A 12,946-nucleotide genomic window follows, 5' to 3' on the forward strand; every position below is an offset into this window, starting at 1 on the left:
AGGACATTATTCAGGAAAATTTTCCCAACCTAGTAAGGCAGGATAATATTCAACTCCAGGTAATACAGAGAACACCACAGAGATATTCCTCAAGAAGAGCAACTCCAAGGCACATAATCATCAGATTCACCAGGGTTGAAATGAAGGAGAAAATACTAAGGGCAGCCAGAGAGAAAGGTCAGGTTACCCACAAAGGGAAGCCTATCAGACTTACAGCAGCTCTTTCAGCAGAAACCCTACAAGCCAGAAGAGAGTGGGTGCCAGTATTCAACATCCTTAAAGAAATGAACTTTCAACCCAGAATTTCACATCCAGCCAAACTAAGCTTCACAAGTGAAGGAAAAATAAAGTTTTTTGTGAACAAGCAAGCACTCAGAGAATTCATCACCACCAGGCCTGCTTTACAAGAGCTTCTGAAAGAACCACTACACATAGAAAGGAACAAACAGTATCAGCCTTTCTAAAAAAATACCAAAAAGAGCTTCAATATAATGAAGAATTTACATCAACGAATGGGCAAAATAGCCAGCTAATATTAAATGGCAGTATTAAACTCACATATATTATTATTAATTCTTAATTTTTGACTAAATCCCCCAATCCAAAGACAGACAGGCAATTTGAATAAAAAACTAAAACCCATCAGTATGCTGCATCCAGACCCATCTCACATTCAAGGATACACAAAGACTCAAAACAAGGGATGAAGAAGGATTTACCAACCAACCAGAGAGCTAAAATAAATAAATAAAAAACAAGTTACAATTAAGCAACAAAGATCAAAAGAAGCAAAGAAGGACATTATATAATGATAAAAGGATCAATGCAACAATAAGAAGAGCTAAAGATCCTAAATATATACGCACCCAATACAGGAATACACAGACATAAAAGACTTATAAAGAGACTTAGACTCCCACAAAATAATAGTGGGAGACTTCAACATTAATATTAGACAGATCAATGAGTTTAAAGACAGTTACTTTAAGTCCCTTTTAAACCCTCAGGCTAGAAATCTTGCCACTGTTAATCAGTCACATTATTTGGTCTAACACTTTTTCTTTATCATTCTGAAACTGGGTTTATTTAATACATTGATAAATTATTTCAAAGTTCAACTCACTTTTATAGTTCAAATCACTTCACTTTTACCCTAATAAATACAAATGGCTATGACCTTCAGATAGCGTTTAGCATCTGTAACCAATCTGACGATAATGTATTCATCAGTTACCTATGGATTAAATCACATACTGGCAAATGTAAGCTGAATGTCAGTCTGAAAAATAAATTTACTATATTAACCGAAATGCCACTCTTTGTTTAGGTATTTCATCGTATATTTAAGAAAAAGCTTAAAAGAATAAAAAAAAAAAAAACCAAAAACTTGTGGGACACAGTAAAAGCCATACATAGAAGGAAATTTGTAGCCTCCTAAATGCTAATCTGAGAAAAGAAGGCTAAGAATTAATAAACTGTCTAATTTAAGAAGTTAAGAAAAGGACAATAGCAACAGATCACTATGGCTCACGCCTGTAATCCCAGCTCTCTGGGAGGCCGAGGCAGGTGGATTGTCTTAGGTCAGGAGTTTGAGACCAGCCCGGCCAGCATGGTGAAACCCCATCTCTATTAAAAATACAAAAAAATAGCCGGGCATGATGGGCACCTGTAACCTCAGCTACTTGGAGCTGAGGCAAGAGAATTGCTTGAATCCGGGAGGCAGATGTTGCAGTGAGCCGAGATCGTGCCACTGCACTCCAGCCTGGGCAACAGAGCAAGACTGTGTCTCAAAAAAGAAAAAAGAAAGAAAAGAAAAAGGACAATAGAATAGTCTCTACCTCCCCAAAAAAGAAGATAATAAAAATAAGAGCCATGATTAATGAAATCATAAATATTTGGTAGAGAGAATCAAATAAAGCCAAAAGATGGTTATTTGACAACATAAACATGTATCTGGCAAGATAGATAAGAAATAGAAAGTACAAGTAAATAATTTTAGGGCCAAAAAAAGAGACATGACTACAGATGCAGTAGAGATTATGAAAATAAAATATAATATTGTGAACAATATTAGGCTCATAAATTTTAAAACTTGAATAAAATGGGGATTTCTTTCCTAGAAAAAAATAACAAAACCAGCTCATTCCAATTATGTACAAACCCTTTCAGATAACTGAAGAAGCAATAGTCCCCAACTGATTTTATGAGGGCACCATAACCTTGATATCCAAACCAGATAAACATAGAAAAATTAAAATTACAGGCTGATTTTATTTTTGAAGCTTGGTGCAAAGATAGGAGACCAAAAATGATTACACATTGTGACCACTTGGGTTTATCCCAGGAATGCAAGGGTAATTTGACAGCAGAAAATTCTATGATGTCATTCATCATATTAACCATGTAAAAGGGGGAACATCCAATAGAATGCTGAAGAGGCATTTAATAAAATTATCAGTGTTTGGGGGGAAAAGCCTCTTAGAAAACTAAGAATAGAATTTCCCTAGCCTGAAATAGAGTATCTAGCAAATGCCTATAATAAACATTTAATTTTAACAAGGAAATATTAGGAAGCATCCTTTTTAAAATCAGGTGTAAGCTGCAACATAGATGAACCTTGTAAACTTTATTCTAAGTGAAACTAAGAAGCCAGTTGCAAATCACCCCTATATTGTGTGATTGCATTTATATGACATGTTTGCAATAATCAAATCCATAAAGACAGAAAGTCAATTGGTGGCTGCTTAGGGGTGGTTGGAAGGAAATAGGAAGTGGACTGCTGATGGGCATGGGGTTTCTTTTTTGGGTGATGAAAATGCTGATGGTGGTGATGGTTGCACAACTCTGAATATCCTAAAAACCACTTTAAATGGGTGATTTGTCTGGGATGTAACTTTTTTCTCAATAAGGGTGTTTTTGAAAAAGCAGGTGAAGAGCAGGGTGTTTCTAAGAGCAGCTAATTTGGAATAAAAATGTGCGCATTAAAAAAAAAAAAGATCAGCCATAAGACAAGAATGTGTATTGTTACTCCTTCTATTCACCATTATATTAGATATCCCAGCCAGAATATTAAAATAATAACACAATTTTAAAACATTGTAAAGGAAGAAGAAAAGGTCATTAATCATAGATTACATCCTTGTCTATACAGAAAACTGAAAAGAAGACACAAAGAAATTATTAAAAATAGGCCAGGCATGGTAGCTCATGCCTGCAATCCTAGCACTTTGGGAGGCTGAGGCAGGTGGATCATCTGAGGTCAGGAGTTCGAGACCATCCTGGCCAAAATGGTGAAACATCATCTCTACTAAAAATACAAAAATTAGCCAGGGTGGTGGCAGGTACCTGTGATCCCAGCAACTTGGGAGCCTGAGATCCGGGGGTGGAGGTTGCAGTGAGCCGAGATCATGCCATCACACTCCAGCTTGGGCAACAAGAGCAAAACTCCATCTCAAAAAAAAAAAAAAAAAAAAAAGAAAGAAAAAAATTATTAGAAATAAGAATGGAAGTTAACAAGATAACTGGCTATAGGATCACTGTACAAAATAATGGATTCTGTTGCTGTACACCAGCAACTAACAAATATGTGTTTTTTAAAATTGCAAGATAATTGTTGCAACATAAGCTAGGACAGTAAATATAAAACATGTGCAAGACAATATGCAGAATATTGTAAAACTTCACTGAAGAACATACAAATAATTGGCACAATATCCCATTTTATGGATAAAAAAGTATTACAAAAATATAAACTCTCTTCAAGCTGACCTGTAAGATTCAGTGCAATCCTGGAGAAGCACTTCCAGAAGAGCAGAGTGGAGACTGCTCCCTCAACCCCCTGCCCCCAGAATTTATTCCTTCATAAAAGCAGTGAGAACACTGGCAAAAACAAACAAAAAATCAGAACCAACACTTTTAAAACTCTGGAAATCAACCAAAAACTTGCAACAATCTCAGGAGCATTTATTCAAGAAAAAATGCTGACTCTCAGTAAGAGCAGTGAGTTTTGTGACATTTTAACTTCCCCTGTTCACATCTCCCTCTCCCCAGCTTTGAGGCAGACTTGAAAATCTCAGGACCATGGCAGCTGTGCAAAGCAGCAAATTTGCAGCCACTGGAGGAGGCAGTTGGTTTTGGGAGCACCTCCACAGGTCCCGTCCCAGAGAACTATGACTATTTGACTGGCCTGGCAGCTCCCTGGAAAAGCCCCATTCACAGGTGTATTTATTTGACCTGACTTAGAGCTTGTTCTACTCCCGGTGCATTTGTTGAAAGCAATCAGCAGCAATTGTTTAACAGCACAGCTGCCTCTGGCAAAATCTGGAAAATGAGCTAAGGGGCTTTGGAAAGCTCTTATGTGGTCCTGGAGATCTAGAAGGGCAGGCACATGTTCATCCTCAAGAAAGACATGACAAGGCCCCAGTCTTTCACCTCAGGCTGACCTTGAGCATCTGCTCAAGCAGGAAGTGAAAGTTAAGGCAGAGATGTAAGCTAACTAGACCAATGAAAGTGTTTGTCAACACACACGCACAGTTCCCTGGCAAAGTAGGGGGAGATCCATTGGGTTGGGCATTTAAGGAACCTCTAGCTAATCATTAGCTGATCACTAAGCTAAAGGAGCGCAGACTTCCTTGGCCACATGAAACAAATAACACTGACTTCATAAAATTAGCGCAGAAAAGCCACTAAACAAATGAAACAGTAGCAGCAACAATAATATCAACAAACAGCAACAGCAAACGCTGGGAAGGGGGTGTGAATCTGATTTCCAAATTTCAAATGTCCTGTTTTCAACTACAAATTATGAGGCACTCAAAAAAACAGTATATCCCACACACAGGAAATAAAATAGTCAATAGAAATTGTCCCAGAGGAAGCCAGATATTGGACATACTAAATAAAGACTTTAAATCAGCCTTTATAAACATGTTAAAAGAAAAACATGGCCAGGCACAGTGGCTCACGCCTATGATCCCAGCACTTTGGGAAACTGAGGCAGGTGGATCATGAGGTCAGGAGTTCAAGTCCAGCCTGGCCAAGATGGTGAAACCCCATCTCTATTAAAAAAAAATATATATATATATATATACAAAAATTAGCCAGGCATGGTGGTGGGTGCCTGTAACCCCAGATACTCAGGAGGCTGAGGTAGAGAATTGCTTGCACTCGGGAGGTGGAGGTTGCAGTGAGCCAAGATCATGTTACTGCACTCCAGCCAAAGTGACAGAGCAAGACTCTATCTAAAAAAAAAAAAAAAAAGAAAAAAGAAAAGAAAAAGAAAAACATATAGCAAAATATGAGAATGAAGTCTCAGCGAATTTGATGCAACCCCAGGAAAAAAAAACCCAAAAGTTGTAAATTGAATTTGCTAAGGTATTTCAATACTGTAAATGGAAGAGCAAGGGATTGAGAATATGCAAGATACTCCTAGGAAGAAGTGTGGCAGGGCACAGTGGCTCACACCTGTAGTCCTAGCTACTCAAAAGGCTGAAGTGGGAGATTGAGGCTGCAGTAAGCCAAGATTGTGCCACTGCACTCCAGCCTGGGCAACAGAGTGAGACCCCACCCTGACACACACACACACACACAAAGAAGAAGTGGGTGGGCAGAGGTGGTGGTGTGGTTTTTCCTTATGAAGGATCAAAACATATCCTAAAGAGATGACTAGGTGGTATTGGTGCAGGTAGAGGCAGGTTAGTGGAAACAGATCTGCACATATATGGAAGTATGATTTAAGATAAAGATGGCAGGTGAGAGGAGAGAGGGGGAGCCCATTTAATACTTGTTGCTGGCATCATTGATTATGCATTTACAAAAATAAAATAGAATCCTTTCTATCGTGTACATAACACAAAATTAGTTCCATATGAATTATACCTTATCAGCTAAAGAAAATTTTCTAGTTTGATGAATTTTTATTCTGAACAAGAGTTAAATTGTATCAAGTGCTTTTTCTGCATCTATTGAGATGATTATATGTCTTTTTATCCTTTGTGTTGTTAATATGAAGAATTACATCGATTGATCTTTTAATATTAAGCCAATTTTCTAATCCTAGAAAATAATCCACTTTGTTATATGCATTATATTAATTGTACACTGTGGGTTGAATTTGTTAATATTTTGTTTAGAACTTTGCTTACATATTCATGACAGAATTTGTCCTGTAATTCTTTCTTCCTGTCTTATCTTTGTCATGTTCTAGTATCCAAGTAGACTAGCCTCATGAAAAGACTTAGAAAGTGTTTCCAGGGAGGCCCAGGTGGGCGGATCAGGAGGTCAGGAGTTTGAGATCAGCCTGGCCAACATAGTGAAACCTCGTCTCTACTAAAAATACAAAAATTAGCCAAGTGTGGTGGTGAGTGGGCACCTTGGGAGGCTGAGTAGCTGGGATTACAGAATTGCTTAAACCAGGGAGGTGGAGGTTGCAGTGAGCTGAGATTGGGTCACTGCACTCCAGCCTGGATGACACAGCAAGACTCTGTCTCCGGTTGGGGCGGGGATGGGGGGGGTGGGGTGGAGGGGGTGGTGAAAGAAAGTGTTTCCAGGTGGGCATGGTGGCTCACACCTGTAATCCCAGTACTTTGGGAGGCCAAGATGGCTTGAACCCAGGAATTCAAGACCAGCTTGGCCAACATAGCAATTGCCTATCTCCATCATTATTATTTTTTGAAGTGTTTCCTCTTCCTCTATGCTGTGAAAGAGTTTATGTAAAATTAGTACTGTTTCTTCCTGAGATGTTCGAAAGAATTTATCAGTGATGTCATTCGGGCCTCGAGTTTTCTTTGTAGGATTAAAAGCTTTTTTTTTTAACAGCTTTATAGAAGTATAATTGATATACAATAAAGTGGACATATGTAAGCAGTGTTAATTTGAGAACTTTGGCCATACATATAGACCCATGAAAATACATCTCCACAATCAGGATAATGAACCTATCTGTTACTCCCTGAAGTTTTCTTGTGGCCCTCTCGTCCCTTCCTCTCATTCATCGCCTACCTCTAGGCAACCACAGATTTGCTTTCTGTTGCTATATATTAGTTTTCATTTTCTAGAATTTTTAAATAAATGAACTCATACAATATGTACTCCTTTTTGTCTGGATTCCTTCATTCATCATAATTGTTTTGAAATTCATCCATGCTGTTGTATGTGTCAAAAGTCCATCCTGGCTGTGTGCACAGGATCACAGCTGTAATCCCAACAGTTTGGGGGTCTGAGGCAGGAGGATGGCTTTAGCTCAGAAGTTTGATTACAACCTAGGCAACATAGTGAGACCTTGTCTCTACAAAAAAATAAATTAGTTGGGTGCGGTGCCATGCTATAGTCCCAGCTACTCAGTCCTATAGTCCCAGCTACTCAGGAGGCTGAGGCAGAAAGATCACTTGAGCCAGCTGAGGAAGCTGAGGCTGCAGTGAGCCATGATCACCCCACTGCACTCCAGCCAAGGCAACAGAGTGAGACCCTCTCAAAAATAAAATAAGTCCATCCTTTTTATTGCTAAATAATATTTTGTTGTACAGATTTACCCTAATTTATGTATTTACCTTTGATGGACATTTAGTCTTTTTCCAGTTTTTGTCTATTACAAATAAATATTCATAGCAATGCTATGAATATTGCTATGAATATTCATATACAAGTCTTGGTATGAACACATACTTTCATTTTCCTTGGACGAATACTCAGAAGAAAAATGGCTAGATCACACGGTAGATGTATATTTAACACTTTAAGAAACTGCCAAACTATTTTCCAAACCAGTTGTATTGTTTAACTTTTTTTTTTTTTTTTTTTGACTCAGGGTCTTGCTCTGTCACCCAGGCTGGAGTGCAATGGTGCAATCTCAGCTCACTGCAAACTCTACCTCCTGGGTTCAAGTGATTCTCTTGCCTCAGCCTCCTGAGTAGCTGGGACTACAGGACTGCAGCACCACGCCAGCTGATTTTTGTATTTTTAGTAAAGATGGGGTTTCACCATGTTAGCTAGGTTGGTCTTGAACTCCTGACCTCGTGATCCACCTGCCTTGGCCTCCCAAAGTGCTGGGATTACAGGTGTGAGCCACTGCAGATGGCCTGTTTTTCATTCTTACCAATAGGTTCAGGTTCCAACTGCCCCACACGCTCGCTAACATTTGCCTATTGGTACCTAAGGTGGATTTACTTTGCATTTCCCCAACTGTTTACATATTTGCCATTTGTAGATCATCTTGGGTAAAATGTCTGTCCAAATATGTTTCTGATTTGGGAAAGTCAGAAAAATTTGATTTTGCTGATTTTTCTTTCCCCATTAGAAACCTCTACCTATGGCCACCCTGACCCTCACTCTGTGCTTAGATTCAGCAAATGTCCTTTGGACCAGAGGCTGTTGATCTTGGCTCACCTCAGCAGCGTTCTTTTTTTCCTAAAATTTTAGTTAATCTAATTTTATTTGCTTTCCCAGATCTTTGATGCATTTAAAAATATGATTATTGATATGGTTTGGTTGTGTCCACACCCAAATCTCATCTTGAATTGTAGCTCCCATAATTCCCATGTATTGTGGGAGGGACCTGGCGGGAGATAATCAAATGATGGGGGCAGGTCTTTCCCTTGCTGTTCTCATGATAGTGAATCAGTCTCACGAGATCTGATGGTTTTATAAAGGGGAGATCCCCTGCACAAATTCTCTTTTCTTGCCGCTATCCATGTAAGATGTAACTTCGCTTCTCCTTGCCTTCTGCCATGATTGTGAGGCCTCCCCAGCCATGTGGAACTGTGAGTCCATGAAACCTCTTTCCTTTATAAATTACCCAGTCTCAGGTATGTCTTTATTAGCAGCGTGAGAACCGACTAATGCAATTATTATAATTTATCCAGTGTTTCTAGCTGTTACAACAGAAACTTGCCACTAGTTTCTCACATTCTACTTAACAGCAAAAGTTCCTCAGATGGATTAAATACTTAAATGTGAAAACAAAACTGTAAAACGTTGAAAGCAAAATACAGATGAATATTGTTATGACTATGAATTAAGGAGTGATCGAATAGGCATAAAAGTCTTCATCATAAAATAGGATTAAATTATTTAAACCAGCTGGTCCTAGGGCAGTGATGTTTACAACTAATTGGTCACAACTAATGTAAGCAGTACTTCCCACTGTTTCAGTTCACTAGCCTTAAAAAAGATTTTAGCCACCTTAACACTGACAATTCATATTAAAGAAGTATGAGAGCCGGGCATGGTGGCTCATGCCTGTAATCCTAGCACTCTGGGAGGCCGAGGCTGGTACATTACCTGAGATCAGGAGTTCGAGACCAGCCTGGCTAACATGGTGAAACCCCGTTTCTACTAAAAACACAAAAAATTAACCAGGCGTGAGGGTGAGCACCTGTAATCCCAGCTACTCAGGAGGCTGAGGCAGGAGAATTGCTTCAACCTGGGAGGGGGAGGTTGCTATGAGCCAAGATCACGCCATTGCACTCCAGCTTGAGCAACCAGAGCTAAACTCAATCTCAAACAAACAAAAACAGGTATGAGAGTCTGAGAGTCTGAGATGGACGGATCACTTTAGGTCAGGAGTTCAAGACCAACCTGGGCAACATGGAGAAACCCCATCTCTACTAAAAATACAAAAACAAAAATATAAAAAATACAAAAATTAGCCAGGCATGGTGGCAGGCATCTGTAATCTGTTACTCGGGATGCTGAAGCAGAATTGCTTGAACCTGGGAGGCGGAGTTTGCAGTGAGCCAGCCTGGGTAACAAGAGTGATACTCCATCTCAAAATAAAATAAAATAAAATAAACTTGGAGAATATGTTTCCAACGCATGCAACTGACATTTAACACCCCGAATATATGATACTTTCATAAATCAGTAAGTTAAGGAAAACATCTGAGTTGAAAATGGGCAAAAGACATAAACTTGTGTTTCACAGGAAAAAAAATCATAGCCAATAAACTTATAAAAAGATGCACAATCTCATTAGTAATCAACAAATTGAAACCACAAAAGTTCGGAGAGTGGCAGCCTCTTGGAAAAGAGTAGGATTATGATCAGGGAGAAGCCCATGGTAAGCTTGTTGGGAGATGGGGTAGCATTTTATTCCCTGGTATTAGTTACAAATTTTATAATTATGCATTAAACTACATATGCATGCTATGTGCCCTTTCTAAATATATTTACATTCTAAAGTAAAGAGAATTTTTGATGTTCTTTAAAAGTAGGCATGTTTTGGCTTGACGTGGTGGCTCACGCCTGTAATCCCAGCACTTTGGGAGGCTGAGGTGAGTGGATCACCAGGTTAGGAGTTCAAGACCAGCCTGGTCAAGATGGTGAAATCTTGTCTTTACTAAAAATACAAAACTTAGCCGGGTGTGGTAGCAGGCACCTGTAATCCTAGCTGCTCGGGAGACCGAGGCAAATAATTGCTTGAACCCAGAAGGTGGAGGTTGCAATGAGCCAAGATCATGCCACTGCACCGCAGCCTGGGTGACAAAGTGAGACTCTGTCTCAAAAAAAAAAAAAAAAAAAAAAAGGCATTGTTTTTCTTTATATCAACATAAGCAATAATGTTATACACCTCTTTGACCTAGAAGCCATTTTCTGTCCTAAAGGCGATACTACCTAATTCTAGTAGACTCACCTCTGGCTCGTCACAGCATTTTACTATTTTTCTCAAAAGGCGAACTCATTGACATTTCTTGCCCCTTGGGAGAAGCCCCACTGCCACCCTAGTGCACCAACATCAGCAGGACTTAGGGATTCTGAATATGGATGTCTCTCAGTTCAAACCACTGGGTCAACAGAGAATCAGTCTAAGGTAAAACATGGTGGTTGTCACCCACCCCCAGCCCGACATTCCTTGCTTCTGGGCTGTTGAGAATTGCACAGCTGCAGTACCTACCTCAGTGGCAGAAGAAGATTTGATTAAACCTGCTCCATCTGAAGCAGGATCTTTCACCATTTTAATGTCATGGACCCCTGTGGCAACCCAAAGACGCCCATGGACCTCATTTCAGAACAGTGTTTTATATCTGCAAAACAAAATAAACAGGATTATAAAGGAAACCAATTATACCGTAACAATTATGTTACAGCTTTAACATAAATAAAAACAAATTGGAAACCTAGTAATATATGTGCTTCTTTATTAATGCATTAAATAACATGATCTAGTGGCAGAACTAATAACTGGCATAATTTCCGAATAGTGACAGATGCAAATGATATTTTGAGTTCCCTCCAACGGCTGTAATGTGATATAAAAACATCTGTAAATGTATTGGTGACAAAATCATAAGTACTGATTACTGATGCTACTGTGTTGCGTACATTTCTTATTCATGGAAATGCTAAATTTCAGTTGAAGATGAGTGAAAAATTAGATGTGTGTCTTTTTTTCTCTCCAAGTTCAGGTACTCCAAGTTAAGAACCCTGAGGTGTAAATGGACACGGACTCCCACTAGGGGGTGCTGGTATTTTAGGAAGAGGCGTTTGCTCCTCCAGAGGAGGGAGTGTGAACTCCTTGGGTCTTTTGCCCTTTTCTCTGGTGGGCTTCAGAACTCACAGCCCTGGAACATCTCCTCCTGGCCTCCCAGCCACCTCCAAACCTTTACACGCACACCCTGTTGACAGTGGGGGGTGTAACTCTTGGTGTGACCGTCTATAACTCGTGCAGAGGCCTCCTGGGTGAATCCTCTGCCCACCAACACTCAGAGGGGTGCACCGCCTGGTGGGTACCACTCACAGCGCCTGCACCTAAGCCCTCACGGTAACCACAGTCCTGACTCCAGGCCACCAGGGCCAGCAAGAACCCACAAGAACACTGCAGACTCTGGTTCTGTGCCAGCTCCCCAGGCCCTGCCAGGTTCCTTCTGCGGTTGGTGGGCAGCCAGGCAGGTCCTGGTGAAACCTGAGGAGGGTCACTAGCCTTTCTCTGCTCCATAGTTGGGGGCCCAGCAGAAGAGACACAGTCTGCCGGTTGCCTGCATCTTGAGTCCAGGAGATCGAGGCTGTAGTGAGCTGTGACTGAGCCACTGTATTCTAGCCTGGGTGACAGAGTGAGACCCTGTCTCAAGAAACAAAGTTTATTCTTTTTCACCCACCCTGTCTCTCCCTCATGAACTTCCTGGGGAGCGTAGTAGATCATGCATCGGGGCAGGAGCCTGGAGACCTGGGCTTTAATCCACCTCTGGACTTCCCCTCCCTGAGCCTCAGCTAAACATCCAGGGGTCCCCTTGTTTTTCTTTTTTGAGATGGAGTCTCACCCTGTCACCCAAGCTGGAGTGCAGTGGCATGATTTCAGCTCCCTGCAACCTCCGCCTCCTGGGTTCAAGCAATTCTCCTGCCTCAGCCTCTCCAGTAGCTGGGATTACAGATGCATGCCACAATACCTGGCTAATTTTTGTATTTTTAATAGAGATAAGGTTTCTTCATGTTGGTCAGGCTGGTCTCAAACTCCTGACCTCATGATCTGCCGGCCTCAGCCTCCCAAAGTGCTGGAATTACAGGCATAAGCCACTGCACCTGGCCACAACCTAAATTTTAAAACAAAGGGACCCTTGAGCTGGGCTCGGTGATTGATGCCTGTAATCCCAGCACTTTGGGAGGCCAAGGCAGGCAGATCACAAGGTCAGGAGTTTGAGACCAGCCTGGCCAACATGGTAAAACCTCGTCTCTACTAAAAATACAAAAAATAGCCGGGCGTGGTGGTAGGTGCCTGTGATCCCTGCTGCTCGGGAGGCTGAGGCAGGAGAATTACTGGAACCCAGGAGGCAGAGGTTGCAGTGAGCTGAGATTGTGCCATTGTACTCCAGCCTGGGTGACAGGACAAAACTCCATCTTAAAAAAAAAAAAAAAAAAAAAAAAAGTGTGGGTTGTGTTATTATACAGGTATGCTGAGGACAACAGATCAGGAGACAACTACCATTGAAGAGAGAGTTTGCTACTCACAGGTCCTGAG

Source organism: Saimiri boliviensis, chromosome 17, assembly GCF_048565385.1.
Source record: "Saimiri boliviensis isolate mSaiBol1 chromosome 17, mSaiBol1.pri, whole genome shotgun sequence".
NCBI classification, from domain to species: domain Eukaryota; kingdom Metazoa; phylum Chordata; class Mammalia; order Primates; family Cebidae; genus Saimiri; species Saimiri boliviensis.